The sequence below is a fragment of the Argiope bruennichi genome, chromosome X1, assembly GCF_947563725.1.
Source record: "Argiope bruennichi chromosome X1, qqArgBrue1.1, whole genome shotgun sequence".
In the NCBI taxonomy this organism is placed as follows: domain Eukaryota; kingdom Metazoa; phylum Arthropoda; class Arachnida; order Araneae; family Araneidae; genus Argiope; species Argiope bruennichi.
This window is the reverse complement of record NC_079162.1, coordinates 7,670,958-7,688,512: the sequence shown is the minus strand read 5'-3', so window position 1 is coordinate 7,688,512 and position 17,555 is coordinate 7,670,958. Positions and strand designations below refer to the sequence as shown.

The 17,555-nt window shown below is 37.0% G+C and overlaps 1 pseudogene; it reads right to left on the bottom strand.

Moving 5' to 3' along the window:
• Positions 1–8,917: 8,917 nt before the first annotated feature.
• LOC129958475 (uncharacterized) lies at positions 8,918–13,111 on the bottom strand (annotated as a pseudogene).
• Positions 13,112–17,555: the final 4,444 nt, after the last annotated feature.

Here is a 17,555-nt window from a genome sequence, read left to right as displayed (position 1 = left end):
AGATTTTAAACTTTAAAGACTTTTCAGCTTTATAAGGATTCTTACGTTGAGCTTTAACTGTTTCTGAGTTGATCGTATCAGAAGTATTTGTATCAGTATCAGGGGGGGAAATCTTTTATTTCCTATTGTGTACTTTGGTTAACAAGCGTTTTCTTCAATGCCGAAGCATAAGTACTACCAGACGTCGTTGTCCGAGCTTTGACAATCCGTCGGGCTTCGGGATAAGACATCTGTTCTTTGTATTTAACCTCAATGACCTCTTTTTCAAACTTCCAGACAGGGCAATACCGGGAATATGAAGTGTGATTGCTCTTACAATTTACGCATTTCTCTGTTGCTTTACACTCAACGTTATCATGACCGACTTTCGCAGAGCGAGCACAAGCAAGTTTATTGCAGCAAGCAGTTTTCGGATGACCAAAACGCTGACAATAAAAACAACGTAAAGGAGTGGGGATATATTACCTGACTGGGCAGTTAATATATCATGCCTTGATAGAAACGGGAAGTTTTGGAGATCTGAAGGTCAGGATCAGATGTTTCGTTGGAAGGAACTGTCCACCCCTTTCGTATGAAAATGCGTCGCACATATGTAATTCCTTTTGGTTTCAATTCATATGTGATTTCCTCTAAAGGAACGTTAAAAAGTTCTCCAAGGCTTATGATGCCTTTAGCAGAATTTAGAGTTTTATGAGGCTCCAATGTTATTTTTATATCAGCTAAAGCTTTAATTTTCATAATTTGTTTCGCCTGCTTAATAGAATAACTTCAACAAGTAGATCTGCTGAGCGAATTTTCTTTATTGATGTGACATCTACAAAAGTAGCAGAAATAGCCTTTTGGACAAGGAAAGGTAAGACATTCTCAAAAGTTTCGTTATTTGTGGAAATACGTTTGACAAGAAAGAAAGAATCAAAATTTGTTGCTACGTTTTGAACAGTGACATGCTCACTTAAGGTACGCAGTTTGCCTTTGGCACCCATGCAGCATGAAAAAGAGAATTCGGGCCCCGACGGCACCGCCCACCACCGAGTCCAACGAGGGAAAGCAGCCACCTGCTCTGGCCACTCCCAGCCTCAGTGCTTACCTTGGTGCTAGCCCGAGCCTATACGCTCCGAGTCATCTCCAGGAACGTCGACCACCCTTAACGCCAAGCCTCAGAGACTGACCCTTTCGCTTGATCCCTAGCAGACTAACAAAATGGTTAGGATACCAGCCGATTGATACAACGGGTACCACAGTGCCCCGCCCGGCAAATGGGTCGCCACGCACGGCCAGCACGTGGGGTTTTTACTGCCCATGAGAAGCAAGAAGCAAGAAGCAAACAGAGCTGCGACAGCTTCTCATGGAGAGCTCCCTCGCTTGCCGTCGAGGGATGGAAGGATCAAGCAGATAACAGAAGGTATAGGTGAGAGTGAACTGAAAGGGAGTAAAGATCCCTGGTTACCTCGGGATTGGGAAGCCCGTACTCACCTAAAGAAGGTGATCCCCTGAGGGGAGTAAAATTTTTGGATCCAAATGGAGTTCACGTCTTCTGAAAAAATGTATGACATTTGTCTTTTGAGTTTAAATCTGGAATCCATTTTCTCTGCCCCATTGGCTGATATTATTTACTGCCTCTTGCAATTCCTTCTCAATATAGATCATATCTGTGCCGGAGCTGTGAATCGCTAGATCATCTACAAAAAGAGAGCTTTCACACATATCAGTAATTGCTTCATGACTCCATTTATTTTAATAATGAATAAGATAAAACTAAGAACGCTACCTTGAGGAACACCCTCCTCTTAATAAAAGTTGTGAGATAAATATTTCCAATTCGAACTTGAAAGGTTCTTGTCTTTAAAAAGTTCTTAATAAAAATTGGGAGATTGCCTCTAAAACCAATTTCATAGAGGTCTTTTAGAATTCCGTATCTCCATGTTTTATCATAGGCCTTCTCCATGTCAAACAGAATTCAAACAAGGGTTTTTTTGCTAACGAAGGCCTCTCGTATTGAAGTTTCTAGTTGTAAGATGTTTTCCGCTGTTCCTCTACCGACTCAGAAATCGCTTTGAAAAAGTGACAACCATTTATTTTTTTCAGAACATGTATAAGTCTAGAATTTACCACCCTTTCCAATATCTTGCAGAGACAGCTGGTGAGAACTATAGGTCGATAACTGATAGGATTTTTAGCATCTTTCCCAGGTTTTAAAACAGGGATTACTATGGTTCTTCTCCAGGAATTGGGGAACATGTTCTTTCCATATTCTGTTCAGTAAAATTAAAAGTTTATGCATGGACATCTCAGTTAGATGAGTGAGCATGAGGAGATGGATCTTATCAGGACCAGCGGAAGTAGCATGATATTTACTCAAAACCTGTTTGAGTTAATTAAGATAAAAATCAAAATTATATTCATCGTCTGTAACGGTATTAAAATTTATATCATGCCTCTCTTCATTTGTCTTGAATAAAATAAAATTTGGCGAATATGAATTCGCACTAGAAACAGCAGAGAAAATTTCTCATAACGTGTTTGTAATCTCTTTAGCATCTGTTATGACTTGTCCATTGTATTTCAAAAAGGATAATGCTGGGTTATCATTATATCTACCAGAAAGTTTCCGTATCTTGTCCCACAGCTTTTTTGATGATATTTCCTTATTTACGGAGTTAATGAAATTTTGCCAAGATTTCCTTCTACTTACGCGTTTGATTCTTCTAAAATTTGCTCCAGCCAATAAGTTGAACGATAACGACTCAAAATTATAACATCGAATGTAAACAAAAAATCCGCTACATACTTGGCGGAGAACGTTAATGGCAGACTGATCGACGAAAGCGGTGCGGATGAAACTTAAATGTCATGTGCAAGAGGTACATAACATGTGACTTTTACGTCACATGAATTGACCCCGATAGGTTAAATGTAGTCGGATAGCATCGGAATTTTCCCCAAGCTTTCCTTGTATCTTTCATAGTAATTCGGCATTCTTGATTCCACCAGGGTTTCCATATTTTTGTGTTTTCCTTGATGTTTTAGGGATAGTTATATCTGCTGCTTGAATAATTGAATTTGTAACTTTGTCAACCGCGTCTTCTATGCTATACTCTTCTACCATTTCCAGTGTTATTATATCAATAGTGAATATAGAAAATAGTGCCCAGTTTGCCTCCTAAAATATGAATTTCGTTGGTATTTCGGGATAACTGCCATCGTCCATGTAAGTTAATATGGTCGGGAAATGATCACAGGTTATCTTCTGTATTGAAATCCCATTTGATGACTAGAGAAGCGGAGCTAAGAGCCAAATCAAGTGTGTGGAACGTCCGGGTTGGTTGATGAAAGTATGTATAGTTATTATTATTTAATAAACAGATACAGTGATCATCAATTAAGGTTTCTATTTGTTTCCCTCTTACATTAATATTTGGACTGCCCCATATTGGGTTATGGCCTTTGAAATCCCCAAGAAGAAAGAACGGTTCAGTAATGGTCCGGCTCGATGCTTGGTTGGTTAATTGGTTTTACTGGCGCAAGAGCCCTATTTGGCTATGCTGTGTCAAACATATGGTAGATAAGTAGGATCATGGTATCATAAAATAGTGTATAAAATTTTAGAATATAAAAATAGTTGTCTCTTATGTGCATGAATATAAGTGTCTTTAAAATCTTTGAAAACAAGCACTATACATGTGAAATGCTTGAATAAATTTACGGCAAAGATTAAAAGGAATAAACTGAGTATATAACGTCATACAATAAATGAAAGTTTTAAAACCAACAGATAACTACAAAATTGATAATTTTAAAATCTAAAATTGAAAAGAAGATATATATTCATTTATATTTTGTTGGAATAATAATATGGGAGTATCTTTTCTTCCGTTTGCGTGTAGTAGTTGATTCGAAAACTTAGAGGATACATTTGAAGACACTTGTCTTCCAACTCCACCTCTATCAACTACTTCTTCTTCTTCGGCTTTACACAAGAAGAAGAAGAAGTAGTTGATAGAGGCGGAGTTGGAAGACAAGTGTCTTCAAATGTATCCTCTAAGTTTTCGGACATATTGTATTCCAGTGTATCACCTTCTGATGCAGTAGAACACATTTCTGAGTCAGTATCAGATTCCTAGGGTAATGGATCACTGGATTTTCCCGAAGGGAAGACTGCCAATATTTGAGGCTCAGAATCAGCAGAACAAACAAGGGCTGGAGAGTTTGTAATCAAATCCGGACCTGTTACGTCATTCGCTCCAGAATTGCCCTCTGTGGAAGCGGAAAGTGAAGGCTTTCTAGGTGAAGTTTTAAGAAACTTTGCACTCTGTTTTATATCCAAATTCATCTTGTAAGACTCTAAAAGCAGCGAGATTTTATAATGTTTCGATACTTTATCAATATTTAGCTTTTGATTATCTTTGTTAATCAGGTAATTGATCGATTTATTCATCTAATTCCTGTTGAGCGCAATTATAATTAGGAAGGAGGTAAATAAAACAAACGGTAACAAGGTCATCAAACTGCAGCTGAATGCCAATGCTTGTATATCATCATTTATTGGGACCTGTATAAAAGGGAAAACTTTTGAGATTAAAATTGCTACACCGCCTGAAGCTCTTGCGCCTTGAGTGTGATCTTTCCTTATTATATTATAATATTTAATTTTAATAAAATGTTTAGGAGAAAGACAAATCTCCTGTAAGCCGAGACAAAAGGACTGGTATTTATTTAAAAATGATTTAATACCATCAACATGGGACTTTAAACCATGGCTGGGCTTTAAACCACGAAATAAGATTAAGTGCCATAATTTTTTTTTTATTTGGTGTATTTAAAATCTCTTCGGCCCCGTCAGTGAACATCACGTCATCATCAGATGGATGAATTTTAAAATCATCAGTATCATCGTCTTCGTCAATTCTTGATGGTTTAAAAAAAAATGTTTAGTAAGCGTACGTTTTTTAATGCAATCTTTTATTTTTCCATCCAAGTTATTTTTCATTGTCTATATTCTAGTGTTCCGAATTTTCTCCTTATTGACGAGTTCTCTTTTATAATGGATGTATGGTGAAGAGAACTCACAATCAGCAGGCCTCAGTAGAAAACAACGACGTTTATTTACACGAAGACAGGACAGTACACAGACGACAAATATTTACAGCAGAGACGAACACAGGACAGCACACAGTTTCACACCACAGACGACGGTAGCCCACAAGTAGTAATTGTCCACAGCACACGAAGCGGCCAGACAGAATCCAGCAGGAGAGGGGATCCTTGGAGCTTCGCTCTACGGTCTCTCCAATGGCTGAATTTCTCGCTGTCTTCTCTCGCTTTAGCTGCCGACTCACTACTTCTCCGACTCCGACTACTCACTCACACGACTTTTCTCTCAACTTGAGAGTGCCGGCCTTTTATAGCTCTCGGGAGGCGGAGCTAGAAACTTCTAGACCAATCAGGGCGTATCTGGGTGTATCTCGGTTCTTAGTGGATGGATCGTGAAAGTTCTCGAACTTTCCAGCATTATCCATTTTGCCACCAAATTCGTCGCCAAGCTCTGAGGTCATTGACGCGGCACCCGCTCAACACGCACAGGACAAATCGTACAACCGTTTTTCCCACGATGACACTATTCGTGCAGGGAAGCAAAATTACAGGTTTGTAACACTAGGGTTTCTCATTGCTTTTGTTTCTTTGAAAAGTTTTAACGTTCTCTTAAGTGTTTCTGCTTTTTTATTATTGGTTGTAGGTATACGAGATGTTTTGTTATCAATAATGTTAGCATTGTTTAATTGAATAGTCGGTGGTAATTTTAAGGTACTCTTGTCATTTAGATTTCCTAAGTGAGTTTCTTTTTGGTTTCTTTGGTCATTTACTTTAGATATATTTGAAAGTTCAGTTTTATTTTGTAATATTTCTTTTTCAGGATCATTGGATCTATTGCGATTAGCTGAATATTGTCTGGATGAAGGCGTTGGATTATTATCAGATGTTGTTGTGTGTAGTGTTTTATGGCGCAAGAGCCATGTTTGACCATACTTCTCCAAGCAAATAGTAAAATGACAAACTATAAAAACACATATATTAAGATTTAAAAGCAGAAGGTATCAACATGAAAATGAAAAAAAAATAATAATAATAATGCAATGTTAATAAATTTAAATAAAATACTGATGCAGAAAAAGCATTACAATGAATCTATATAAAATAACAAACATGAACAGAAGGTATAAAATACTAAATACAGCTTTAAAATTCAATGTTTTTTAAAAATGTGAAAAGGTTTGGCTGGAATTTCTCACCTCTGTCCTGTAAAATTAATGAAGATGACTTAAAAAATTGTAACCAGCAGAATTAAAAGAAGGGCACTCAGTTAAAATTTATCTTATCATAAAATACATATAACACGTGGAGCACTTTGGTGCCGCCTCGCTAAAAATGAAATGACGATGTGTGAAACGGGTGTGTCCTATACGAAGACGAGTGAACTTGACATCGACCTCTCGTACAGGGAGAATCGGCCATACACCAATTGTGGGTTTTATGGAATGTAACTTATTGTTGATATGCAGGTCCCATGCCTTCTGCCAAGTATAATTGAAATAATTAATGATGGACTTTCTCACGTCACAATACGGAAGTCCATATGTCAAAACGAATGTTGCTTGTTTAGCAACCCAGTCTGTGGTTTCATTTCCGGAGATGCCAACATGCCCTGGAACCCAACAAAACATGACATTGAAACATCTATTGTGAAGGAGCCATAAGATGAGAAGCATTTGGATAGAAATAGGATGTATCCGATTGTGATAGTGAGAAAGGGTTTCTAAGGCATTCAAACTGTCAGAATAAATTATAAAATTACCCTCAGTAGAAGGCGAGATTTTTTGAAGGGAACATAAAATTGACACTAACTCAGCAGTAAAGACTGAACAACAACTGGGCAAACGATAGCTCAGTGTATCAGATGGAAATACGGTGCGACACCCGACATGTCCATCCGATTTGGAATCATCTGTAAAATTTGGTGAGAACGAAGAGAACTGACAGCGATGATAATGAAAAAGTTGCTGGAAAACAACGGCAGCAGTAGAGGATTTAACAAAACCTGTAAAGGGATTCAGAAAAGAAAAGCACAAGAAATCCTATGTCTGAAAACAAAAGAAATCAAGACTTTCAATGGTAATATTAGAGAGTTCCGTGTCATGCAAAAGTGAATCAGCTCTCTCATTGAATGGAAGAATATGACAAGGACGGGCATCATACAGTCTAGGACAACTAACTGGTAATGTCATATGAGCAATGGGATGATTCGGTAAAGATTTGGTGTGGAAATAATATAAAGTAGACAGTTTCTTACGCCTTAAATGAAGAGGTAGTTGGTGACAGATAATGTACAAGTTCTCTATTGCAGAAATCCGAAAAGCTCCAGAGTAGATTTTAAGGGCTGTATGGTGGATGGTGTCTAATCTCCGCAAAACAGAGCCATATACCATACAGCCGTAATCAATATGGGATAGGATGAATGCTTGGTAAATACAGAATAGAGAAGTTCGATCGGCACCCCAAGATATTTTCGAGAGGAACTTCAAAATGTTCAAGGGCTTCTTACGAAGGTGCAAGATATGCGGAAGGAAGGTGAGCTTCCGATCGAGAATATCTCCCAAAAACCGTATTTCGTTCACCACAGGAATACTAAGTTCAAGGTGAAGCTTTCTTTTCCTGCAGAAATGGATGCATCGCTTCTTCTCCAGAGAGATAGTGTGCCCATTCTTCTAATACCAAGCTACCAATTTATTGACGACAATTTGTAACTGTTGTTCAATTAGATACATACTGTTTCCTTGGCTGGTTGGTTGGTTGATTGTCTGCTTTAAAGGCACAAGAACCAGAATAGGCTATATTGCGCCAGACGTATAGTTAATAAAAGATTTTTCTAATATAATCTAAAAACCTTCATTAAGAACAAAAGATGCATTGAAAGTCTACGTTAAAGCAGTAAAACGAAACGGTGGAATACTGAACAAATTTAAAATTATAGAGTTTAAATAAAATGATAAAAACCAATTGCTTTTATAAATTTAAAAAGATTTTTTGTGGGGATTTTACCCCAACAGCGTTTGCATGTCCAGTGACGAGGAGTTAAAAAACGTAAACGATGAAAATTAAAATCAGGGCATTCAATAAAAATATGACGAATCGTTAAAATCACTTGGAATTTCGAACAGAGAGGAGCACGATAACCAAATAGAAGATATTTGGGAGTTATACGAGTATGACCAATGCGGAGTCTAGTCAATTTGACATCCAGCTCACACATTGGATGAGAAGGCCAGGATGTAATTGTGGGTTTTATGCTACGCAATTTATTATTTATCTGCTGATTCCATGATTGTTGCCATTGTTCGTGGGTAATCAAATAAAAGGGACCTGATCTGTCTTTTTTCCATTTATTATACATAAAGCAGCTACTGACGAAGACATCTAAAGCACATTAACATAACATCACAAAAGCACGCGCACACACAGCAACAGGAAACACATCCGTTACATCTCTCATTAGGCATTACAAAATTCTGAATCATAAAGTAATAAAAAAGAAGCGTATCAAAGTTCAACAGAAACTGCGCATGCGCCGGTTTCCTGATGACTACAGCTGGAATAGGGGAAAGGCGTCTCTAAGACGGAACATCCCGGCCCCCGTTGGACAGTTGTCCAACACCTTCTTCGAAAGGGAGTGGGCAGAGTCTGTTGATACTTCGCCGAAAAATTCCTTTAGGGGTTCTGATGTCTGCGACACGGACTAGTCCATCTGTTCCAGGATATGTCCTTTCAATTCGGGCCAAGTTCCATTCCATGGGGCTCTTGCTATTATCCTTCAGGAGTACCAGCTGTCCGGGTTTGATATTCAGTTCAGGTAGTTTCCATTTAGCTCGAGACTGCAAGGAGTTGAGATATTCTTGACTCCATCTTTTCCAAAATTTGGATCTAAGAGACTGGATGAGAGACCATCTAGAAGATAAAGAAATGTTAGTCAAGGAATCACTGGGTTCTGGTATTGACAACAGTGGTGCTCCCACCAAAAAATGGCCAGGTGTCAAAGGTTGAATATCAGCTGGATCGGCAGAAAGAGGACACAGTGGTCTTGAATTCAAAACTGCTTCAATCTGTGTCACCAGCTTAGTAAGCTCTTCAAAAGTCAACACTGTTGATTTAGTCACCTTCAACAAGATCCGTTTCATAGCTCCAATATTTGCCTCCCATAATCCACCGAAGTGAGGAGATGCTGGAGGTATGAAGTTCCACACTATACCTTCCTTGGCACAAAATCTTTGCACGGAATCCGATTTGCATGCTTTTAGCAGAGAATCCAAAATATTTTTTGCGCCCTTAAAATTAGTGGCATTATCACTCCATATGATTGAGGGTTTTGACCGCCTAGCTATGAATCTCCTAAGACAAGCTAAAAAACTCTCAGTAGTCAAATCAGACACTACTTCAAAATGAGTAGCTCTTGTACTAAAACATATGAAAATTGCAATGTATGATTTTAAAGTCACCCTAGATCTTTTTAGATTAGGTTTAGTAATTATGGGACCAGCGAAATCGAGTCCCACCTTTTCAAATGGTCGAGATGGGATAACTCGATCTCTTGGTAAATCGCCCATCATCTGTTGAATAGTTTTATTTTTTACTCTAAAACAGGTTAAGCATCTTTTGATTACACTTTTTACTTTGGCTTGACCAGCTGGTATCCAGTATTGCTGTCTAATTAAATACAGAGTAGTTTGAACACCGGAGTGGAGTGCCTTTTTATGAAAGTATTCTATAAGTGTATCTGTGAAATGGTGTTTCTTTGGTAAGAGTAGAGGAAATTTTTGTGAATCTGGAAGATCAGAAAATTTTAATCTTCCGCCTACTCTTAAAAGTTCATCATTATCTAAGAATGCATTTAAGTTCAGAAGGGGATTATTCTTTGGAAGAACTTTATTCCTTTTTAGACAATTTATTTCAAATTCAAACTCTCTCATTTGTATAATTTTTATTAAAGATTTTGTAGCATTTTGTAATTTTTTTACATTTAAATGATCTTTCTTTCTGTTTTGCAGAGCTGATTTACAATTATGTAAGAATCTTAAACACCATGCAGTTACTCTTATTAATTTGCTGAAAGAAGAATATCTTTTAATCAAATCATCATTTAATGGATTTACTTTTGCTATTGTAGAACTTATTAGAACATTCTTTTTCAATTCTAAATTGTCTGCGTCTTCTTTGATATTTGTCTCATTATTTATTTTAGCTAATTTAGGCCATTTACATTCATTTTTTAACAACCAATTTGGCCCATGCCACCAGAAGTTAGAGTTTCTCAGTTCATGTACCGTTAACCCTCTTGATATTAGATCAGCCGGATTATCAGTTCCAGGAGTGTGATTCCATTCAGTGGGATTGGTTATATTTTGGATTTCTTTAATTCTGTTTTTTACGAACACTTTAAATCTTTCAGGGTCACCCTTCATCCAATAGTAAACAATTGAAGAGTCAGTCCAGAAGAATCGTGTAACAGGAAAGTTAATGCACTTAACTATTTTACAGCCTAGTCTTGCTGCTAAAAGAGCACCCATTAGTTCTAATCTTGGGATCGAAAGTGTCTTTAGAGGGGCTACTCTACTTTTTGAAGCGACCAAATTTGATTTGATTTCCCCGTTTTTCAATAAGACTCTAATGTACGCTACAGTTCCATATGCCCTCTTAGAGGCGTCGGAGAAACAATGTAGTTGAGCTTCAACTATTTCATTGGTTTTCGCTTCGGCGAAAAAATATCTAGGTATTTTAATAAGATGCAAATTTTTTATTTCTTCGCACCATTCATTTATTTTAGTGGTCAGTGTTTTCGGGAGAGGATCATCCCAGTCTAATCCCAAGCACCAAATATCCTGTATTAGACATTTTATCTTGATGGTAAAAGGTCCTAAAAACCCCACTGGATCAAAAATGCGTCCAGCTACTTGAAGAACATATCGTTTGGAATTTATCTTTTTAGACAGGAATTTCTCTAAGCTTCGAGTGTCAAACTGGAATATATCTAAATCGGAATCCCAGGCCAATCCTAGCACTTTACAAGGAGTTAAAGCAGAGTTGTCATTAATTGAATATTTTTCTTCGTCTATTTCTAAACCTGCCTCTCTCCATTTATCACGAAGCTCAACTGAGTTAGTTTTCCATTTCCTTAATTCCATGCTCGCTTCTTTAAAGATGTTATAACATTCTAGGCTTATTTTAAAAGCTGAATCAAAGTCTCTTTGACTACAGATTAAATCGTCGACATACAATGATTTTTCTAGCATTTGACAAGTATTAGAAAATTGTTCTACATACCTCTTTAGATGGTATTGGATTGTAGCTGCAAGGAGGAAGGGGCTTGATTTGACACCGAAAAGAACTCGAGTCATCTTGAAAATTTCCTCTTCTTCCTTTTCCGGATCTTCCGTCCAGAAGAAACTAGTATAATTCTGATCTTCTTCGGCAATCTGCATTTGCAGAAAGGCCTTCTTTATGTCGGCAGTTATGGCAACAGCCTGTTCTCTAAAACCTATTAAAATCTCAAAAAGATCTGGAATGAGATTGATACCAGTATGTAAACAATCATTTAACGACAACTGTCCTTTCGCATGAGAACTCGCTTCAAATACCACTCTCAAACGAGTGGTAGTTTTATCTTCCCTTATTACCGCCCTGTGAGGCAAATAAAATGAAGGTTTTTCTTCTTCACATGTTATAACTTTCTTAATGATACCTTCTTTTAAATGATCTTCAATAACAGCTTTATAATCTAAAAACAACGAATTATCTTTAATAAATTTTGATTTTAAATGCGAAAACCTCCTTTTAGACACTTCAAAGTTATTAGCTAAATATTCTTTCATATTTGTTTTCCAAGGAAACTTTACAGTATATCTTTTATTTTGATAAACAATATTTTCTTCAAATTGTTTCATAATTTCTTTATCTACAGTATGTTTTTCGAAATCATCCTCTTCAACCCCTTCTACCCCTAAATTCTCAAGATCCCAAAATTGTTTAAGTTGGTCCTAAATATCCTTTTCATCTACTACAATCTTCATGGTCATTAAATCATTTGATAAACCTACGTGACCTTGCAAGCGCCAACCAAAAATTGTTTCAGTCGCTACCAGTTTGTTATTTAATCTTTTTATTCTGCCTGAAACGATTTCATAATAATAATCTACACCAATTAATATTGAGATATTCTTGCCTCTATTATCAATAATATCAGCTAGCTGTAAATGCTTCAATTTATTGTACGTTTTAGTAATATTGTTGTTAGGTGCAGGAAGAGTAGTGGCTGAAATGTTTTCTGTAACCAAGCTTCTACTTCAATACGTAAAGAGGGATCCTCACGGTTTTTTAATTCTACTCTCACTATATTATAAGAATGTTCCTTTGCTTGCTTAGCGCCAAAAGAGTATACCGATAAAGATTCTTTTCTTATTACTTTTAACTTTAATTTTTCTGAAACTTCACGCGTTATAAATGTTCTCATACTTCCATTATCTAACATTAGTCGTACTGTTTCAAATTCGTTTGTTTCATCATTGCGTACTAGGGCTGCACATGTTTGAAGAAATATATTACCGCGAGAAAAGTTTTTGTTTTTATCGTAATGTGAAATTGCGGTAATTACGTTCTTATTATCTTTATTCAAATCGGGTGTATTAGAGTCTGCTTGAGAGCAAATAGATTTATTATGCTTCTTTCCACATATTTCACATGTCAAATATCTTCTCTGGCGGCATTCATTAACTCGATGTTTTGGCTTCAAGCATAAAAAACATCTGCCATCTTGTTTTAAAACACCGAGTTTCGTTTCTAAGTCGGTTTGCGAACATAACTCCGATCGATGCTCTCCTTTACAATATAAACAATTTTCGTTTAATGCTGACGCGTAAAAACATTGAAGATCTTTCGGTTTTGCGCTTGACCTTGGACTTCGCAATATATCATGCGAGCTAGCTGTGTTTCGACTGAAGTTGTTGAAAGGATTCTGTTTCGCTTTCGGGAGCGAATTTTCTTTGCGTCTATCGCCTTTTGAGGTATGCATAAACGCAGAGGATTCTCTACATTCAATTTCAATTCTTAAAAAATTTAGTAATTCAGTTACATTAAATTCGAACTTCACCGAATTATCAACTTTTTTTCTATTAAATTCAAGGACAAGATATTCGGGAATCAATTTAATTAAAATGGGCTAGAGTAAATGCCCATACATCTCTGAAGTAACTTTTAATGATTCTAAACTTCTTAAGTTTATCTCTACGGTATCATACAACTTCCTAAGACCATAAATATTATTTGAATCAGTTACTGGTACAAGATTTATTAATTTTGACATGTGTGCGTTAATGACCAGTTCTTCTCTGCCAAATCTTTGCTTCAACAATTTTAAAGCCTGATCATAATTCTCGTCTGAGAGCGCAAAGCCATTAACCGCAATCGCGGCCGCGCCCCCTAATAGTGACTTTAAATATGAGAATTTATCTATTTTTGACAGATATTTGTTATTATCAATAGAATTTTGAAATTGATTCCAAAATTCTAACCAGCAACAAGGGTCTCCATAATATTTTTCAATTGTAAGTTTATGCAATTTTATGGTCTTAAAATTATATTCGTTTACAGGTACGATGGCTGAACTTTCCTGAGTGTTGTTTATTGCATCTAAATTAGGATTTCCTGTAGCGCGAAATAAAGAAACATTTGATGATATTGATTGGCGCTCTGATTCGTCTTGTAAGCATTTTAATTGCGCTGATAACTTGGACAAACAAACTATGATTTTTTCATTGTATTCGAAAGCCGACTCAATTTCGGTTTCGAATTCCTTATCATCTTTGATTAGATTTTGTATAAGTTTATCATAGTCTTTTAACTGTGTAGACGATATATTCAAATAATTTAAGGCCTCTTGCAAATCTTTGGTGGTAAGAGAATCTATTTTCTCTTCCAAATCGCTATTAATCTTGTTAATGTACTTTGTAACTGAAGATCTATGCAAACCTCTGGTTTTTCTCAATTTAGAAAGTTCATCCATCGTTCTTATATTTAATATTCAAAAACTCCAAATTAAAATTGTATTTCTAATACATCAAATTTCAATATCAATTTTAGATTTATTCATGCATTATCAATCAATATTTCAATAGTATTCTATCAGTAACCAATATCTTTAAAGCGAATATAGTATCAATATGTAACAAAAATTCAACTTCAAATATAAAAATCAAATTTCACTATATTGTTACATTCATTCCTTTTAATTTCGGACATTCCAATCCATGAAATTAAATTATTTTAAATGTCCCAGTTTCTCTTAAATAAAGGAAAATATTCGCTCACCTTTCTGGTTACTGATTCCTTTCGATCTTCATAGCTGCTTTTCCATTAGATCAGGCCCCACGTTGGGCGCCAAAATGTTCGTGGGTAATCAAATAAAAGGGACCTGATCTGTCTTTTTTCCATTTATTATACATAAAGCAGCTACTGACGAAGACATCTAAAGCACATTAACATAACATCACAAAAGCACGCGCACACACAGCAACAGGAAACACATCCGTTACATCTCTCATTAGGCATTACAAAATTCTGAATCATAAAGTAATAAAAAAGAAGCGTATCAAAGTTCAACAGAAACTGCGCATGCGCCGGTTTCCTGATGACTACAGCTGGAATAGGGGAAAGGCGTCTCTAAGACGGAACAGTCATAACGAATAAATATGTCTTGAATAAAAGTTCTTCGCGTAGGAGAAGGGTATTTCATGCGGCATAAACAAAGTTGCGGTTTTAGCAGCGTTATCCGCCAGCTCATTTCCAATTATTCTGACATGACTTGGGACCCAACAAAATAATAATTTATAGTCTATATTCTTTAGAGTCCTCAAAAGATCCAAATTTCCAAGGTAATGGGATGAAGCCGACTATGAAAATGGGAAAGAGCTTCTAAGGAACTCATGCTGTCAATATAAACACAAAATTTACGTTCAGAGCTTTGAGAAATTTTCTGTACGGCATAGAAAATTTCCAGTAAATCGGTAGACAAAACAGAAAGGCATGTATGTAGACTGTAGCCGAATGTTTGTGTTCCAAAAACAATACCACATCCAACATGATCATCTGACCTAGAACCATCTGTAAAAATAGGCATATACAATGAAAACTGAAAGTGATGAGAACTGAAAAGTATTTTAAAAACCACAGGTACCGTTGTAGACTTTTCGAACTCACAGAAAGGGTTTAAAAAGGGAAATTGAGGAATATACCAAGGTGGAAATGAAAATAAATCAAATGACCGAATACCCACATCATGAAGTTCAGAATCAGCTAGGAAAAATTTTACTCTCTTATAAAAAGGAAGAATGCGAGATGGTCGGGTTGCGTAAAATCTCCGAAGCCGAGCGAGAAGCATCATAGAAATCATGGGATGTTTCGGGACAGACAATGATAGGAGGTAATACAGGACATGGTGAGGTTCGGAACACTCCGGAGCAAATTCTCAGGGCGGTGTGGTGTATAGTATCTAGTCTACGCAAAACGGAGGACCGTGCAGAACCATACACCATACATCCATAATCATTACGGGATAAAATAATTGCTTCATAAATTCGTAGCAAAGATGTACGGTCTGCTCCCCAAGAGGTTTTAGAAAATACTTTTAGAATGTTCATTGACCTGTCACACTTCTTCCGCAGATATAAAATATGCGGAAGGGAAGTGAGCTTACGATCAAACACTACTCCCAAAAACATTATTTCATCAACCACAGAAATTGAGGTATTCCTAATATTAATTAAAGGGTCCAAATGAATTTCTCGCTTCCGACAAAAGTGAACGCATCGACTTTTTTCGGGGGAAATCGTATGCCCGTTTTCCTCACACCAATCTACTATCTTATTAACTGCAATTTGCAGCTCTCGCTCGATTAGATGTATATTGCCTCCTTGACAGGAGATCTGAAGATCATCCACATACAAAGTGCCCTCGACAGATGGTGGTAAAATGTTAAGAATTTGACTAAAATGAATAATAAAGAGCGTTACACTAAGGACGCTTCCTTGTGGAACCCCCTCAGCTTAAATAAAAGGATCTGAATAAGAATTCGTGCCATTGCAAGGGGAACTTCTGTTCAATCCATATACGGCTGAATAAATGTAGCAGATTAGACAGAGAGAACGTAGATAAATGGCGAAGCATATTATACGTGATTCTATCCTGTCCGGGACTGGTATCATGTACTTTAGATAAGGCCAATAATAGTTCATGCATGCTGAACTCGGAATTATAGGTAAGGGATCTTCGGGTTGAAAAACGTAAATTCTTCCGTTACGCACAATTCTTAGTCGCCACGAATGCACGCTGGTATGAATCAGCAGCGGAAACTTGTGTGAATGCTTCCGCCAGAGTATTGGCAATGTCTAAGGGAGATGAAACCATTCCATTTTCTATCTTCAATACAGGAAAAGAAAAATCTTTACAGATTCCGTTTGAAGCCTTCACCTTCTTCCAAAGCAATTTGCTAGAAATAGAGGATGTAATTGATTAGATAAAGTGAATCCATGATTCCCTCTGACACTGTCGGCGAGTCCGCCGTGCATTGACTCTGGCAAATTTAAAAGCAATAAGATTCTCGGTTGAAGGGTACCTGCGATTTGTACCTGTAAGGGTACCTGTTCCATCTTTTCTTTTGTTCTTTATGACTGTCACGGCAAGCTTCATTCCACCACGGGCGACGCAATTTTCGTAAAGGTGGGGAACATTTTGGAATGGTGTAATTAGCTGATTATATAATGCAATCAATAACATTTTTCGCTGCCTCCGTAATATCGAAAGTAATTAACCATAGTCTCGGTAATTTCTGCCATCTGTGTGAAAGTAGCCCAATTTGTCCTCTGGAATAGGAAACGTGGAGGACGTAAGGTCGCACCACTTCTATCAGCTTGTGAGACTATTAAGGGATAGTGAGGTTAAGGACTGTTGTAGAGATCTTCACTGATAGCAAAGTTCCACAATGGCAGTAGTTCAGGCGAACATATGGCCAAGTCAATACTGTGGAAAGTACGTGTGGCTTCGTGGAAGTATGTTTTTTTTTTCATTATTGAGTAGACCGAGACAGTTATTAGTTATAAACTGTTCGATATGTCGTCCACAAGAATGTGTACTATTCGCATTAGCATTGAAATCCCTTATTATCAGTAAAGGTGACGGAAGCTGGTCGATCAAATTGTTAAGTGTCTGTTGGCTAATGACATTATGAGGTGGCAAATAGATACAGCAGACTGTAACCAGTGTTCGGGTGTGAACTGGAACTGCTACTGCCTGCAGTGAAGTATGAAAAGTAAAAGATGTGCTCGGGTATAGATTTGAAGTCAAAATACAGATACCAGACACCACCAGAACGATGCCCTACAGCGCCTGCATCTTTCTGAAAACAATTGTAGCCACGTAATTTTAATGGAATATTAGGTGTCATGAAAATTTCCTGAAGACCA